General features: G+C 43.9%; 1 pseudogene; it reads left to right on the top strand.

The window, feature by feature from the left end:
* LOC114079900 (transmembrane protein 132B-like) overlaps positions 1 to 11,278 on the top strand; it is a 36,681-nt pseudogene extending 25,403 nt beyond the window's left edge.
* The last annotated feature ends 1,561 nt before the right edge of the window (positions 11,279 to 12,839 follow it).

Genomic DNA, 12,839 nt, shown 5'->3' with positions numbered 1-12,839 from the left:
ACTTGGTACCAAGTTGTTTTTTAAGGGTTGAATTTATAGAGAAGATCTGCTAGAGAGCTGAAGCTGAGCCAGTGTTGGAATCCAACTCCACCTGACTCCCAACTCTTCCATGATGAATGGCACCATCCACTGGCACCCGTATGCTCACAGATGGATCCTGTAGGGGTTGGGAACACATGCCTTCACCTCTGATGGTGCTTAATTGAGTATGCATAGATTATGTTCTAAGTGCCATGTGGGGTGGCAGTTGATGGACAAGGTCCTGGTCTCCTAGACCTGCCATTTTTAGGATAAGGAGAGATCAGCAGAGTAATCAATGAGCACCCCTACCTGGGTGAGAGCAGCAGAGCCTGGCAGAGTCCACCGCCGCCCATGGGCTAGAACTGGGCCGGAAGAGGCAGATCTTGGGGAAGGAAGCCTGAGCACCCCGGGCCCCTGAGCACTGCCGTTTTGGCTGGGAGGGTGTCCTCCACACAGGTCGTCAGTGCATGTTTTCTAAGAATGTTCAGGTCACTCGACAGATGCTTTGGAGGGTATTGGCGTGAGAGAGAGAGAACCCAGGCTCCCCAGAAGGTCCAAGTGTCTCTCTGAATTGCTATCGTATCATTGTGGTGATTGTTATTGTTAAATAACTAGAAGGTAATTTAAGAATTACCTTCAAGTGAAGCAGACAAATACCATTCCTGAATGGTACAAATAAAAAGAGAAATGAGTGAGAAGGTAGACCTCATTCTATACAACTTCCTGGCTGTATCACAGGAGACATGCACACACACCCTGCTCTGGTACTAGAGTTTAATAAACTGAGCAGGAGTGGGGTGGCCAGGAGTGATGGAGAGGAGGAGGGGCCTTTAGCTCGACTTTCTGTCATGCCAGGAAAAAAGTCTTTGTTCTGGAAACTTGCTCACAGTTGGAAAAGGACTTTCCCCATCCACCTATGTGCTGCTCCTATGCAAATATGCACAGCTACCAGGGGCTCCTGCTTCTTGGGCCCCCAGGAGACAAGCCCTGAGCAGTCCTCTGTCCCCAGCTCTCTGGCATCACAGAAAACTTGTCTGCACTCTGTCTCTTGGGTGTGAACTTCAGCCCATAAATTCACAAGCTGCTATGACTGGAAGACTTCATTGGCCCTGGACTGATATAAACACTTCAGACAGTGGTGTGATGGACCCATAATTCAAAATCTCCTGAGCATGGTGTGATTTTAGGGAGACCTGATGTTGTAGGTCAAGGTCCTGTCTCAGGCCTTGCTATCTGGGTATCTCAGGCCCATGATAGCCATTCCTGGTAGCTCCTGTATCTGCACTGATAACCTCTCTTCAGATGCCTGAATAAACTTCTTGGCAAGCGTCACTAAGCTTAGTACACCTCCAGCTGCCACAAGCCCTGAGGCCAGGGGTGCTGTCTGCTCCCATCTGCAACCTGGAGAAGAGCTCTCCCTGTCTTGCCCTAGCTGCCTACCTGGCCCCCCTCCAGTGTCCTTAGCAAGTATCTTGATTGACTTTCTTTTCTCACAGACTGCAAAAGTTTCCCTGGGGGAAAATGTCATGACTTGAACCCGTGGTAACTGGGATCATGTTCTGGGACATGGTTACTCGCTTTTGGCTCAGAATAAACTATTTCCTTACTTCCTTTCAAGCAGATCATTCTACTTTGACATTTCCTTATGGCAAGAACTCCATTCAGTATTTCCCCTTGTATCTCACTTGACCCTTCAAATCCATCCATCTGTGGGTCAGACTCTAACATCATTCACATTTGTCAGGTGGAGAGATGACTGGCCAAGTAATTCTGGATAGTCCCAGAGGTCGTGGGTCTGAAAGTTAGTCACATTGGCCTCATATTAAGTTGTCTGCAGCCCGCTCCTTCCCTGGGCTGTTTGGGGAAATGTATTTCCTCATCTTTCCTCCCTTTGGTAGCAGCCCAGATTTCCTGGCTCATCAGGCCTTTCCCCACCTCTAGAGCAGCACAGCCTGGGGCTTCTTGCTCCTGCCTCTGGCCCTCTGCTTGTCATCTTCCCCCTCTTTAGCCCACTTGAAAGACACCTGCGACTGCACTGAGCCCACCTGAAAAAGGCAGGATCAGTGTCTGCTGATGAGGAACCTCGGTTTAGTCTGCAGTCTCAACCCTCAGGGCCTGGAAACAGCATTCACAGCTCACAAGACAGGAGATAAAAACCTCTGGGTGGGGGCAGGAGGGCATTATTCTGCATGTCACAAGGAGATGACATAAGAAGTCTTTGGAATTCCAGGGGCAAGCAGAGTGAAGGAAGTATCAGATTCTGCTAAAGTTGGAAAAAGTGCACAAATGCCCCTGGGCTTCCAGCCTGCAGGGTGCCCACCAGTTGCATCTCAAGCCCACGGGTACTACAGATGCACACCACAAAGAGCAGGTCTGGCTCTGTCAAATGTCAGCTAAAGCTGAGTCTCAAGACAGGCCAAAGTGAGCTTCCTGCATACTCCCTAAATACACGTTTCTCTCACCTTTGTAAAAATAATCTCCCTATTGAAAACAAAAGTCTCCTAACAGAATCCACGAACACCCAGGCACTGTTCTGAGGGGCTGGCCTGCCACCTTGCTGCTCCATGGCCACCTGAAGTGTGCCCTTCAAGTGTCTGCTCTGCAGCTTCCTTCAGTGCCCGTGTGCCATTCTGTGCCAGTGCGATGGTCAAGAGAGGTTTGACATTTCCGTAGAAGAGGCCAGTAGCCCCTTACAACAGTGTGTAAAGGAGCCCAGGGATATCTGAACCAGCTCAGTCCTGACCCCTACCCAGTGGTGAGGAGAAAAGTTGCTTTCTTCAAATCACTTTGGAAAATTTCCCCTGGTGCAGTGAACGGACCTTTCATCCTGGCATCTGAGCAGCCTGATGAAGGCCTCATGTCCTACTATGAATGACATTACACCCACTGGCTTGCTCATCCACCTGGACATCCAGTGCTGGGCCATAGCCTGGTGACTTGACTCACTGATCAACTGAGTGTACAGAGTTTGTTGTCCTCTATAGCAGTCCTGTGAAGCTGGTGGAATGAACACTACTGGTATCTTAAGAGGACTTTGTGGCTGAGTGGGTGACTGTGCAGGCCCCAGAGTTAGTGACCACTCCTGGAACCAGGGCCCCCATGCTGAATGCAGAGGCTGAGGTGGCTTCAGGAGTTGATTCTGGAGCCATGTGACTGAGTACAGACCTCCCAGTGCACACATCATCTATGTTGAGTTGTTCACCCTTGGCATTCATCAGTGTCCTTGCCTGTCACCTGAGGGTGGTGATGTCACCTGCCTCCTCTGTGTGAGGATTAATGAGCTAACATATATAGACACAGAGAACCATGCAACAACCCAGTCAATCATTGGGCAAGGGAATGGTCTTTGGACTAATAGGTGGAATCCCAATACTCTCAATTAAATAGCACTAAGTCTGCTTCTCTGATTGATGTTTCCTGTTCTGTTCCTACTGAACAGACACTTCTCAGAAGAAGATATACAAGTGATCAACAAATATATGAAAAAGTGTTCAACATCTCTATTAATTAGAGAAATGCAAATGAAGACTACTCTAAAATTTAATCTCACCCTAGTCAGAAGGGCAGTTATCAAGAATACAAGCAATAATAAATGTTGGCAAGGATTTGGGGAATGGGTACACTCATCATTGCTGGTGGCAATGAAATTGGTGCAACCACTTTGGAAAGCAGTATGGCGATTCCTCAGAAACCTGGGAATGAAACCACCATTTGACCCAGTAATCCCACTTGAGCATCTATACTTAAAATCAGTACACTATAGTGACATAGCCACACCAATGTTTATAGCAGCTTGAATTCACAATAGCTAAACTGTGGAACCAACCTAGATGCCCATCAATAGATGAATGGACAAAGAAACTGTGGTATACATTCACGATGGAATATTACTCAGCATTAAAAGATAATGAAATTATGGCATTTTCAGGTAAATGTATGGAGTTGGAGAATATCATGCTAAGCAAAGTAAGCCAAGCCCAAAAACCAAAGGCCAAATATTTTCTCTGATAAATGGATGTTGATCTATGATGTGGGGAGGCATGGGAGGAATGGAGGAACATTGGATTGGGCAAAGGGGAGGGTGAAGGAGGGGTTAGGGGGGTAGGAAAGATGGTGGAGTGAGATGGACATAATTACCCTAGGTCCATATATGATTGTACGAATCGTGCATTTCTATACCATGTACAACCAGAGAAGTGATATGTGGCACTCTATTTATGTACAATGAATTGTAATGCATTCTGCTGTCATGTACAACTAAGTAGAACAAATAAAAATCATCATCATCATCATCATAAAATGAAATCTAAAAGAAAAGATTGAGCAACAGTGGTATATAATAAGTTTTCTGCAGACATGGGCACTTGCTCTTTGCCGGCAGCTTCTCCCCTGTCTGATGGCTTTTTCAGAGTGATTAGACTTGGTAAAGTGAGGTTTGCCTGTCTAGCCTCATGTCTTCCCCCTCTCTAGCCACATTTCTCATTGGGAACAAACCTTCCACTGTCCTTGTGGAGATGGGTCCAGTCTGGCCAGTCAGCACTCCAGGTCTCTGACCAAAGTGATCAAAAAAAGTGGAATGCAAACCAGGTCTTACCATCCAAAGACTTTGCAAAGACATTGCTAAAATTCTAAGGCAATGGATTTCTGGCTTGACATGTACTGATTCAGAGGCTGCCAAGGAACCACCAGGGGAGACAGGACTCCATGGAGAGTCTAACAAATGTGAAGCAGAGACCAAGAAGGAAGGGCTGTGGGAACCTGAGCACGTTGTTCATAGCCAGGATTAGAGGATGCATTCAGCTCAGGGTTAAAGCCAATCACATCTAATCTAATTCTAATTCTAATCCCAGAATGGTCTTCCTGCTTACTGACCTTAACATAAATAGATCTTCAGGAGAACCCAGCCCAAGTGGTCATTCACAAGGAGTGAAAGCTGAGGTCCATTTGTTGGCCCAGATCCCTGAGGAATCATTACCTTAGAAGGAAGCTGGGCGTGAGTGCAGATGACCAGCAGGCAGCAGCCAGGAGAGGAAAGAAGCAGCCATGGCCACATGCCCTTGGAGGGGAAAGAAGCTGACCCCGGGTGCCACATTAGAGGACTCCTGTGTGCAAGGATGTTCCCAGAACATAAGAACGTCATGGAGGATGCCAGGAAGAGAAAGGGATACACAAATTAGTAGTGAAACCCAAAGTCCCTGATAGTAACAAAAGGCTAGAAATTCTCTCCAGAAATCTAACATTTAGCATGAGGACTATAATTAATGACATTGTATTCCATGCTAGAAACGTGCTGAGAGATAATATTTTAGTATTCTAGATATATGAAGGAAAGAAAGACAACCAGGTGAGGTGACAGATCTGTTAATTTGCTTGACTGCATAGTCACTGTGTACATGTGCATCAAAACATCATGTGGTACAACTTACATATACACAACACAAATAAGAACAAATGGAGAATTAGTCATACCTGGCCATCAGGAAATTAGACAATCTCTAACTAGGAGTGATAAGAGTCTAAATTATTGTTATAAAGAAAGAAATAGTGCCAAACACTTAAAATGCTACAACTAGAAAATTACTGTTTGTGAAATTCTTTTGAGAAGTATCAGTTTGGATCAAGTTTGATTGTTTCAATTTTAATAATTATTGTAAGACTAGGGGGATATATAAGGGAGTAAAGTAATTCCCAATCTAGTCTCAGGCAGCAAGCTGATGGTCACATGAAGATCTTGGGGACTTAAAGGGGAGGAACTGTGTTTTTGATGGAGGTTAATCTTACAAAGATGTCCTGGGCAAGGGACATTAGTCTTTGGACTAATAGGTGGAATCCTGATACTCTCAATTAAATAGCACCATGTCTGTTTCTCTGATTGATGTTTCCTGTTCTGTCCCTACAGAGGCTTTTGTTTTTAGCTCCTGCTTATCTGTTTCTACCAGCACTTCATAGAATACTCTGTGCATATAATGATCTTGAACATTATTCCTGCGTTACACTGCTGTTAGTTAAATTCTACCTGCACACAATCATCAGAGTTATGGTGATCTATTACTGGTGTAAATCTAGATTTCTCATATGGGAGATTGAGAGTATGGAACAATTATAATTCTCCATAACACTGGTGAGTGTTGTGGGTTTTACTTCCCATATTGTTCAGGACAAGAATTTTATTCCCAGAAGTTGCAAATAACCTTCCCCACGGTGGAATGAACTCAAAGTCAAATAAGAGAACACATTCCATGGACTTATTTCTTGATACTTTGGGTCCTTGGGCACCAAGCCTGCCTCCAGGAGCCATTGGAGACTGGCTCTGCTTTCAATTGCTCAGTCTTTCTGGAAGTATTCACTAGAGTGTAAAATTGGAAATTCAGTGTCTTGGCTGCAGCCAACATTACCAGGCTTCCCCAGGTGTTTTTGACTTGGTCCTTCTCTTCCATAGAAGTCTGGAAAGCAATGCTGTAGATCTCCTTATTCCTGTGATTAATTTCCTATGCAAATCCCAAATACCTAAGCTTGTTCCAGCATGTGTGCCCATGGTTCAGTGAATCCAGAGGTGGAGAAAGCTGCCTAGCTCCATATGTCCAGCTTTAACCAGGCAAAGAGGTCTTAGTCCCTTCTGGGCCATCGTTTGATGCATTAGTATTGCCTGGATCCTGTCCTAAGCCTACATGTGTTAGTGCCATTTTTTAATCTCCAAAAGTCAGGCATAAAATGTTTGAAATGAAATAGCTCATGAAATGTGATCCGTAACTGGCCAAGATGGAATAATAGGAACCAAAATTTACATCCCAAAGGAAACAAAAATAGACCAAGTACATAAAACAATTGTTTTTAGACATTGCTGTAGGCAGGACCCTGTGCTGGTCACTCGACCAGGGAAAGCACATTAATTGGGCTCTCTGACCCATGTCCTGGTGCACTTCCTGGAGAACGTTTCAGGGCCCAGCACAGGTAGGGAATCCCCGCAGAGCCTGGCATTTCCCAGAGCTGAGAAGAGAGAGATGGAAGTTCAAAAAGAGCTCCCTGCTCTCGGAAAGGCAGAATTAATACTGTTAACAGGGCCATGTTACCAAAAATGATCTGCAGATTCAAAGCAATCCTTTCAAGATACCAATGGCATTCTTCACAGAACTGAAGAAACAGTCCTGCAATTCATATGCCAGAATAAAAAACCCAGAAGAGCCAAAGCAGTCCTGAGCACTAGAAGCTCCCAATACCTGGCTTCACGCTCACCACAGAGCCTTAGTAACAACCAACACCGTGCAGCCTAAAACCAGCCGTGCAGACTAATAGAATACACCAGAAGACACAGAAACAAACCCTCAGCGACAGTCATCTGGTGCTTGACAAGGATTATTAAAATAAAAGTGATCACACTTCATCTGAGCTGATACTTCTCAAAACTATCTTCCAGTTAGAATGACAGTCATCAAGAATACAAATTTTAATAAACATTAGCAGGATTTGAGGAAAAAAAGGAACACCAACACACTGTTGGTTGGACTGTAAATTACTGCAATCATTTTGAGGACATTCCTCAAAAGATTAGGAATGGAGCCACCATATGATCCAGCTGTCCAGCTCCTCTGTAAGCATGCAGAAGAGTTAGAGTCAGCACACTATATTGGGACATGGATACGCGTGTTTACAGCAGTACAGTTCACTATGATTGACCTGTGGACCCAGGCTTGATGCCCCTCACCGGTCAACAGCGGTAACAAGAAGACTTTAGAGGCACTCAGCTGCCCATGGAATGTGGACTGCGGCATCCAGTCACATTCCCAAAGCTCCTTGGACTCAAGGGAAATGAGTGCCCTTCAGGAATGTCATGATAGCTCAGGTGGCTGAAGGTGTGGACTGAAAGATTGGGGAGTGGAAGCTTCTCTGAGGCCATTTGGTGTATGAGTAGCATAGGCAGGATCCCTAACCTCTCCCAGCACGTCATAGTCTTTGAGATGAAAACAATGATCTGCATTTTTTCTCTCTCACAAGATGATGCTGAGAAAAAATAAATGAACATCATCAATGTGACCTCTCTTAGTAGAAAAAGCTAAGCTGAAAAATGAATGAAAGCTGTTTTCCTACAAATATAAGCCTCCACTTTCTATGTTACTAATTGAAGACAGGGAAAACATGAGGATTTTATTTTCTAAACTTGGAATTGAATTATTTAACTGTTTGGACATGGGCAGTGGTTAAGAACATTTTTAAAAAATGGAAAAAAATGCTTTCTTGCTGAAAATATGAAATTACCAGATCTTGTATCTTTCTTCATGCACCTGTGGTATTTTCTAGCTAATACCAATGAAATGATATTTTGGAAATTGAGCAACAGATATTCTCAATAAAACTATAAATTCTCACTGTAAAGTGTTACTCTACTTGAGTTGTTTTCTAATGTCTGTTTAATACATGCAGCTTTAATGCGATATGTCCTCTAGAACTAAATTGCAAATAGAAGGTAAATTGGATGAATTGATAGTTTTAGGCCATAAAACCCCCTTTCCTGCTGTGCTTTCCTTGGGCCCTCAGATCTTTCATAGGGACTGCCAACCTCTGTGCATGAACGTGGAGGCCATACTTGGAGGGTTATGGGGTAGAGGGAATGACGGAGCCATCTTCTCAACAGCTTTCCTATCTTTGCACCGCTCTCTGAGCACAGATTAATTTTTTAATGTCATGATTCTTTACTCTGAATATTGAGCACCAAGATCTGCATCATTTTTGAAATAATCTTTACTGCTAAATCAACCAAAATCTCTTTTAAAGCATACACACAGTTACTACTTTTTAAAATAAATTTATTCTTTGAGTCAAAGAAAAAATGCTGTAAGTTGTTCTTTTTAGGAATGTTTTAATTGGAAGGTGAAATCAAGCAATTATTGAAAGTTTTAAAGATCATTTAAGCAAACGTTTCTTTTGAAAGTGAATTAGGAAGTATTTTGGTATAAACATTAATTATAGTGTTTTAAGTGATTGTGATAAAATTACAATTAAAAATAAAACATGCTTGTAATTTAGAGGTTCATTTTTCTTACGCCTGTTTCACCTTTGTTGCTTTTTACTTGGTGGCACCTTAATGAGCAGAGACAAGAGTTCTTGGTGTCACTTTAGAATGTCCTCCATCTAGACAGAAAAGACAGTGAATTTCCAGTGTGTCTGGTCCACAGCAAATGACAGGCATGGACTGATTCTCCCCTCTCACTCTCTTCTCCAGTCTCCACCAGAGATAAGAGAATGGTTCCCTGGGAGGTTCTTCAAGTTCCTAAAGAGATGAGATTCCCAGAGACCTTTAAGACCCTGGCTAACGGAGAGAGCTTGTCCCTCTCAGTCTTCATGTCCCAAAAGTGATCAGCAGAGGGCATGTGCAGCTGAGATGGCACCCTGACATGTCTCCCTGCCTCTTCCCCAGTCTGCCCCCAATGCATGGGGAACACTTCTTCTCAGATGCTCTTTAAATGTCCATCACAGGTCCCTGTGCCATTTGCTCGGCAGCAAGTTCATCTGTGCAATTGACTGTCTACCATAGACCATGACAGAGAATTGTATTTTTCCATTTTTATGAAAGCAGGCAGCTTTTGACACTTTGAAATTCCATTTCAGCTACTGTAAGTAGGCACCAAATTGCTGTCTACTTACTGTAATTATGGACAATTCTAAAACTTTCACACATTTTCAGAGTTTTAGTGAATCATTTTAAGAAGATATCAAGGGCATTGTGTCTCTCTAGTGGGATGGGATTATAATGCATTTTCCCCCAAGTACCTTCATCCAGCACTGTGTGGCTTTATCTGCATTGAATTTCTAACGTATCATAGTTCAAATGATGTCTTGGGTGATGGCTGATTAGTTGCCCATGGAAATGACTTGGATGCATGGCCTAATTTTTCAAAAAGCTTTAAGAAGGGTCACAGCAAAATTCAGTTATAGGACATGAAATAAACGAATGTGTATTTTCCTGCCCTTTTTAAACTGTATTGTTTATTTGTCATGTTTCTGGGGTATAGATCATTATTAATGACAGTCCAGTGTATCGCAAGTATGAATTAAGGTTACAGAGCACTGGGGCTTATTTTTTCTAATAATATACACTTAAAGAATGCTTTGGAATTAACATTTCTGTGATAAAAATTTGCAAATGTGAAGAAGAGTTATCACAACAAATATTTTGATTTTTTTTTCTTTGAATTTTGTTCAATTCAGTAAGTAACACTTAGACATTTATGATTCCAAGGATTTTTCCATAACTGTCTCATCATTGGATGAAATGGTGGTGTCTGTCCAGCCAAACCTGCAGTCCCAGTGGCTGGTTGTGGTTGCAGAGGGCGAAGGACAAGGGCCCCTGATCAAGTTGGAGATGATGATCAGCGAGCCTTGCCAGAAGACCAAGAGGAAGAGTGTTCTTGCTGTGGGTAAAGGAAGCGCCAAGGTCAGGTTTGCACAGGGCATCAAAGAGGAGCACCAAGGAATTCCTGTACCAGGAATACAAAGATCACCTGAGCAACTCCATAGAGCGGGAGGGGAGCCAGGAGCGAGCAGTCCAGGAGTGGCTCCAGTATGGGGACCCTGCTGGCCCAGAGGACAGGACCAACAGGAGCACAACCCTGCCGCTGCCTGTGGAGGGGAAGGACAAGAAGCTACTCAAGAGTGGTGGTGCAGACGCCTTCACCAGCTTCCCCACCCAGGGGAAGTTTCCAGAATCCAGTAACCCTAGTGACCTTACAGTGGCCTCCAGGGGCTTGATGGACTTGGAGATCGGCATGTACGCCCTGCTCTGTGTCTTCTGCCTGGCCATCCTGGTCTTCCTGATCAACTGCGTGGCGTTTGCCTGGAAGTACAGACACAAAAGGCTTGCGGTGAGCAAGCAGGGCAACATCCCCCACTCCCACGACTGGGTCTGGCTTGGGAACGAGGTGGAGCTTTTGAGAACCCAGTGGACATCACGCTCCCCTCGGAGGAGTGCACTACCATGATAGACAGGGGGCTGCAGTTCCAGTAGAGGAACTTCCTGTTGAATGGAGATTCCCAGAAGCCCTTCCCCAGTCAGCTGCTCAGACCTTCTGACTATGTCTATGAGAAAGATGAAAAACGAACCTGTAAACTCTTCTGGCCCAAAGAGGAAGAGGGTCAAGTTTACTTCCTACACCACGATCCTCCCCGAGGATGGGGGCCCGTACACCAACTCCATCCTCTTTGACAGTGATGACAGCATCAAGTTGTCTACCAGGACATGGGGCTGGGGGACTCACAGACTTGAAATACTGTGTTATAATTGAATTCACTGATGTGCCTTCTGTTTTTCAAACAGCTGGAGCCGTGAGCTTGTTCAGCAACAGAGGGTGATTCAATAAGGATTTATTTGTTGAAGCCTGGTGTGTGGGGGCGGGGGGGGCAGGGGCAGGGTCCTCTTCTAAGCACATGGAACTGGCCTGAAGAGTTAGTGCAGCTTGTGTGTAAGCCAGGATGAGCACCTGGCATGGCCCCTGTAGTACTGCTGCAGCACTGGGTCAGCAGTCGCACACCACCTGGTACTCGCTCATTACCAGTGCACCAAGTTTTCCACCAAGGACTTTATCCGTCAGCTCAGGACAAACAGATGTTTAGAATTGGGAGGAGTTTGATGGTTAATTTTCCTATAGTTTGACATCAGTCGGGTGCATGGACAAGTCTTACTCTGGGCCTGAGAACTCTTCTGTGACAGGTGAGTGAATGTGGCCACCCTTTGGTGATGTGCTCCACATTGTTTGTATGCACATTTATACCAATGCTTGTTGTTTTGTTTTGGGGGAGAGTTGTTTATTGTTTTGTTTTTGACTTCTGGGAGGCTTTTTGAAACATACATGGTTTCTCTCATTTAACTGACATTTGCTTGGATGAGACAGGTGTTGGGCTCCCTGGAACCAGCCTTGGCCACATCCAGATTGAATTCCCAGGGCCCTTCTCTGCTTCACCCTACTGTTTATGGATACAAAGTAACTGAATCCTCATTTTCTGTAGCCCTTGTTTTCTCATTGACACATCTTAAATCAGCATTGCATGGCAGATTTTTTTTAAAAAAATTAATATTCAGGGCTGGGGATGTGGCTCAAGAGGTAGTGCGCTTGCCTGGTATGTGTGCAGCCAGGGTTCGATCCTCAGCACCACATACAAACAAAGATGTTGTGTCCGCCGAAAACTAAAAAATAAATATTAAAAAAAAATCTCTCTCTCTCTCTTTAAAAAAATTAATATTCAATGAAAAGGATTCACATGAATTTTGCAAAAATTGGGGAATATCTGTGAACCACAAAAAAATTTTTGTTTTAAATACATAGTAGCTGAAAATCCATGTGGGAAATTATAGAGTCCATTCCTAAGGGGAAAAGGCCCACTTAAAACACCTAGTCACATAAACATTTTGTGGAAAACATTTCACTCACTAGACTCAAATATGAAACTGGTGTGGACTTTCGCAAAAAGAAGATTCCTTAAAAACAGATATAGACTAAACTGCCATTTTACTCAAGAAAAATAGAGAAAGCACGGATGAGATTCTGTTTAGCAGGATGGAAATCCATCTATTCAGTGACCAGGAAAACATCACATCTGTGCTTCTGGCCAAGAGAAAACATCACAGAATGTGTCCTGAGGTAGGAAACCAATGAGCACACTCAATACAGTCATTAAAAATAAATGGCCACTCTAAACCTCAAGATACAGTTGTCAGGAAATCAAGGGTCAGAAAAAGAAGGGGAGGAAGAAAAAAAATGAGTCTCCAATTCTTTTTGAAAAAATAAACAGCAGTTGAAACAGTGGTATGAAATGGAGTTAGAGCAAGC

The sequence above is a fragment of the Marmota flaviventris genome, chromosome 1, assembly GCF_047511675.1.
Source record: "Marmota flaviventris isolate mMarFla1 chromosome 1, mMarFla1.hap1, whole genome shotgun sequence".
Taxonomy (NCBI): Eukaryota; Metazoa; Chordata; class Mammalia; order Rodentia; family Sciuridae; genus Marmota; species Marmota flaviventris.
The sequence above is the reverse complement of the archived record's forward strand: the minus strand, read 5'-3'. Positions and strand labels throughout refer to the sequence as shown.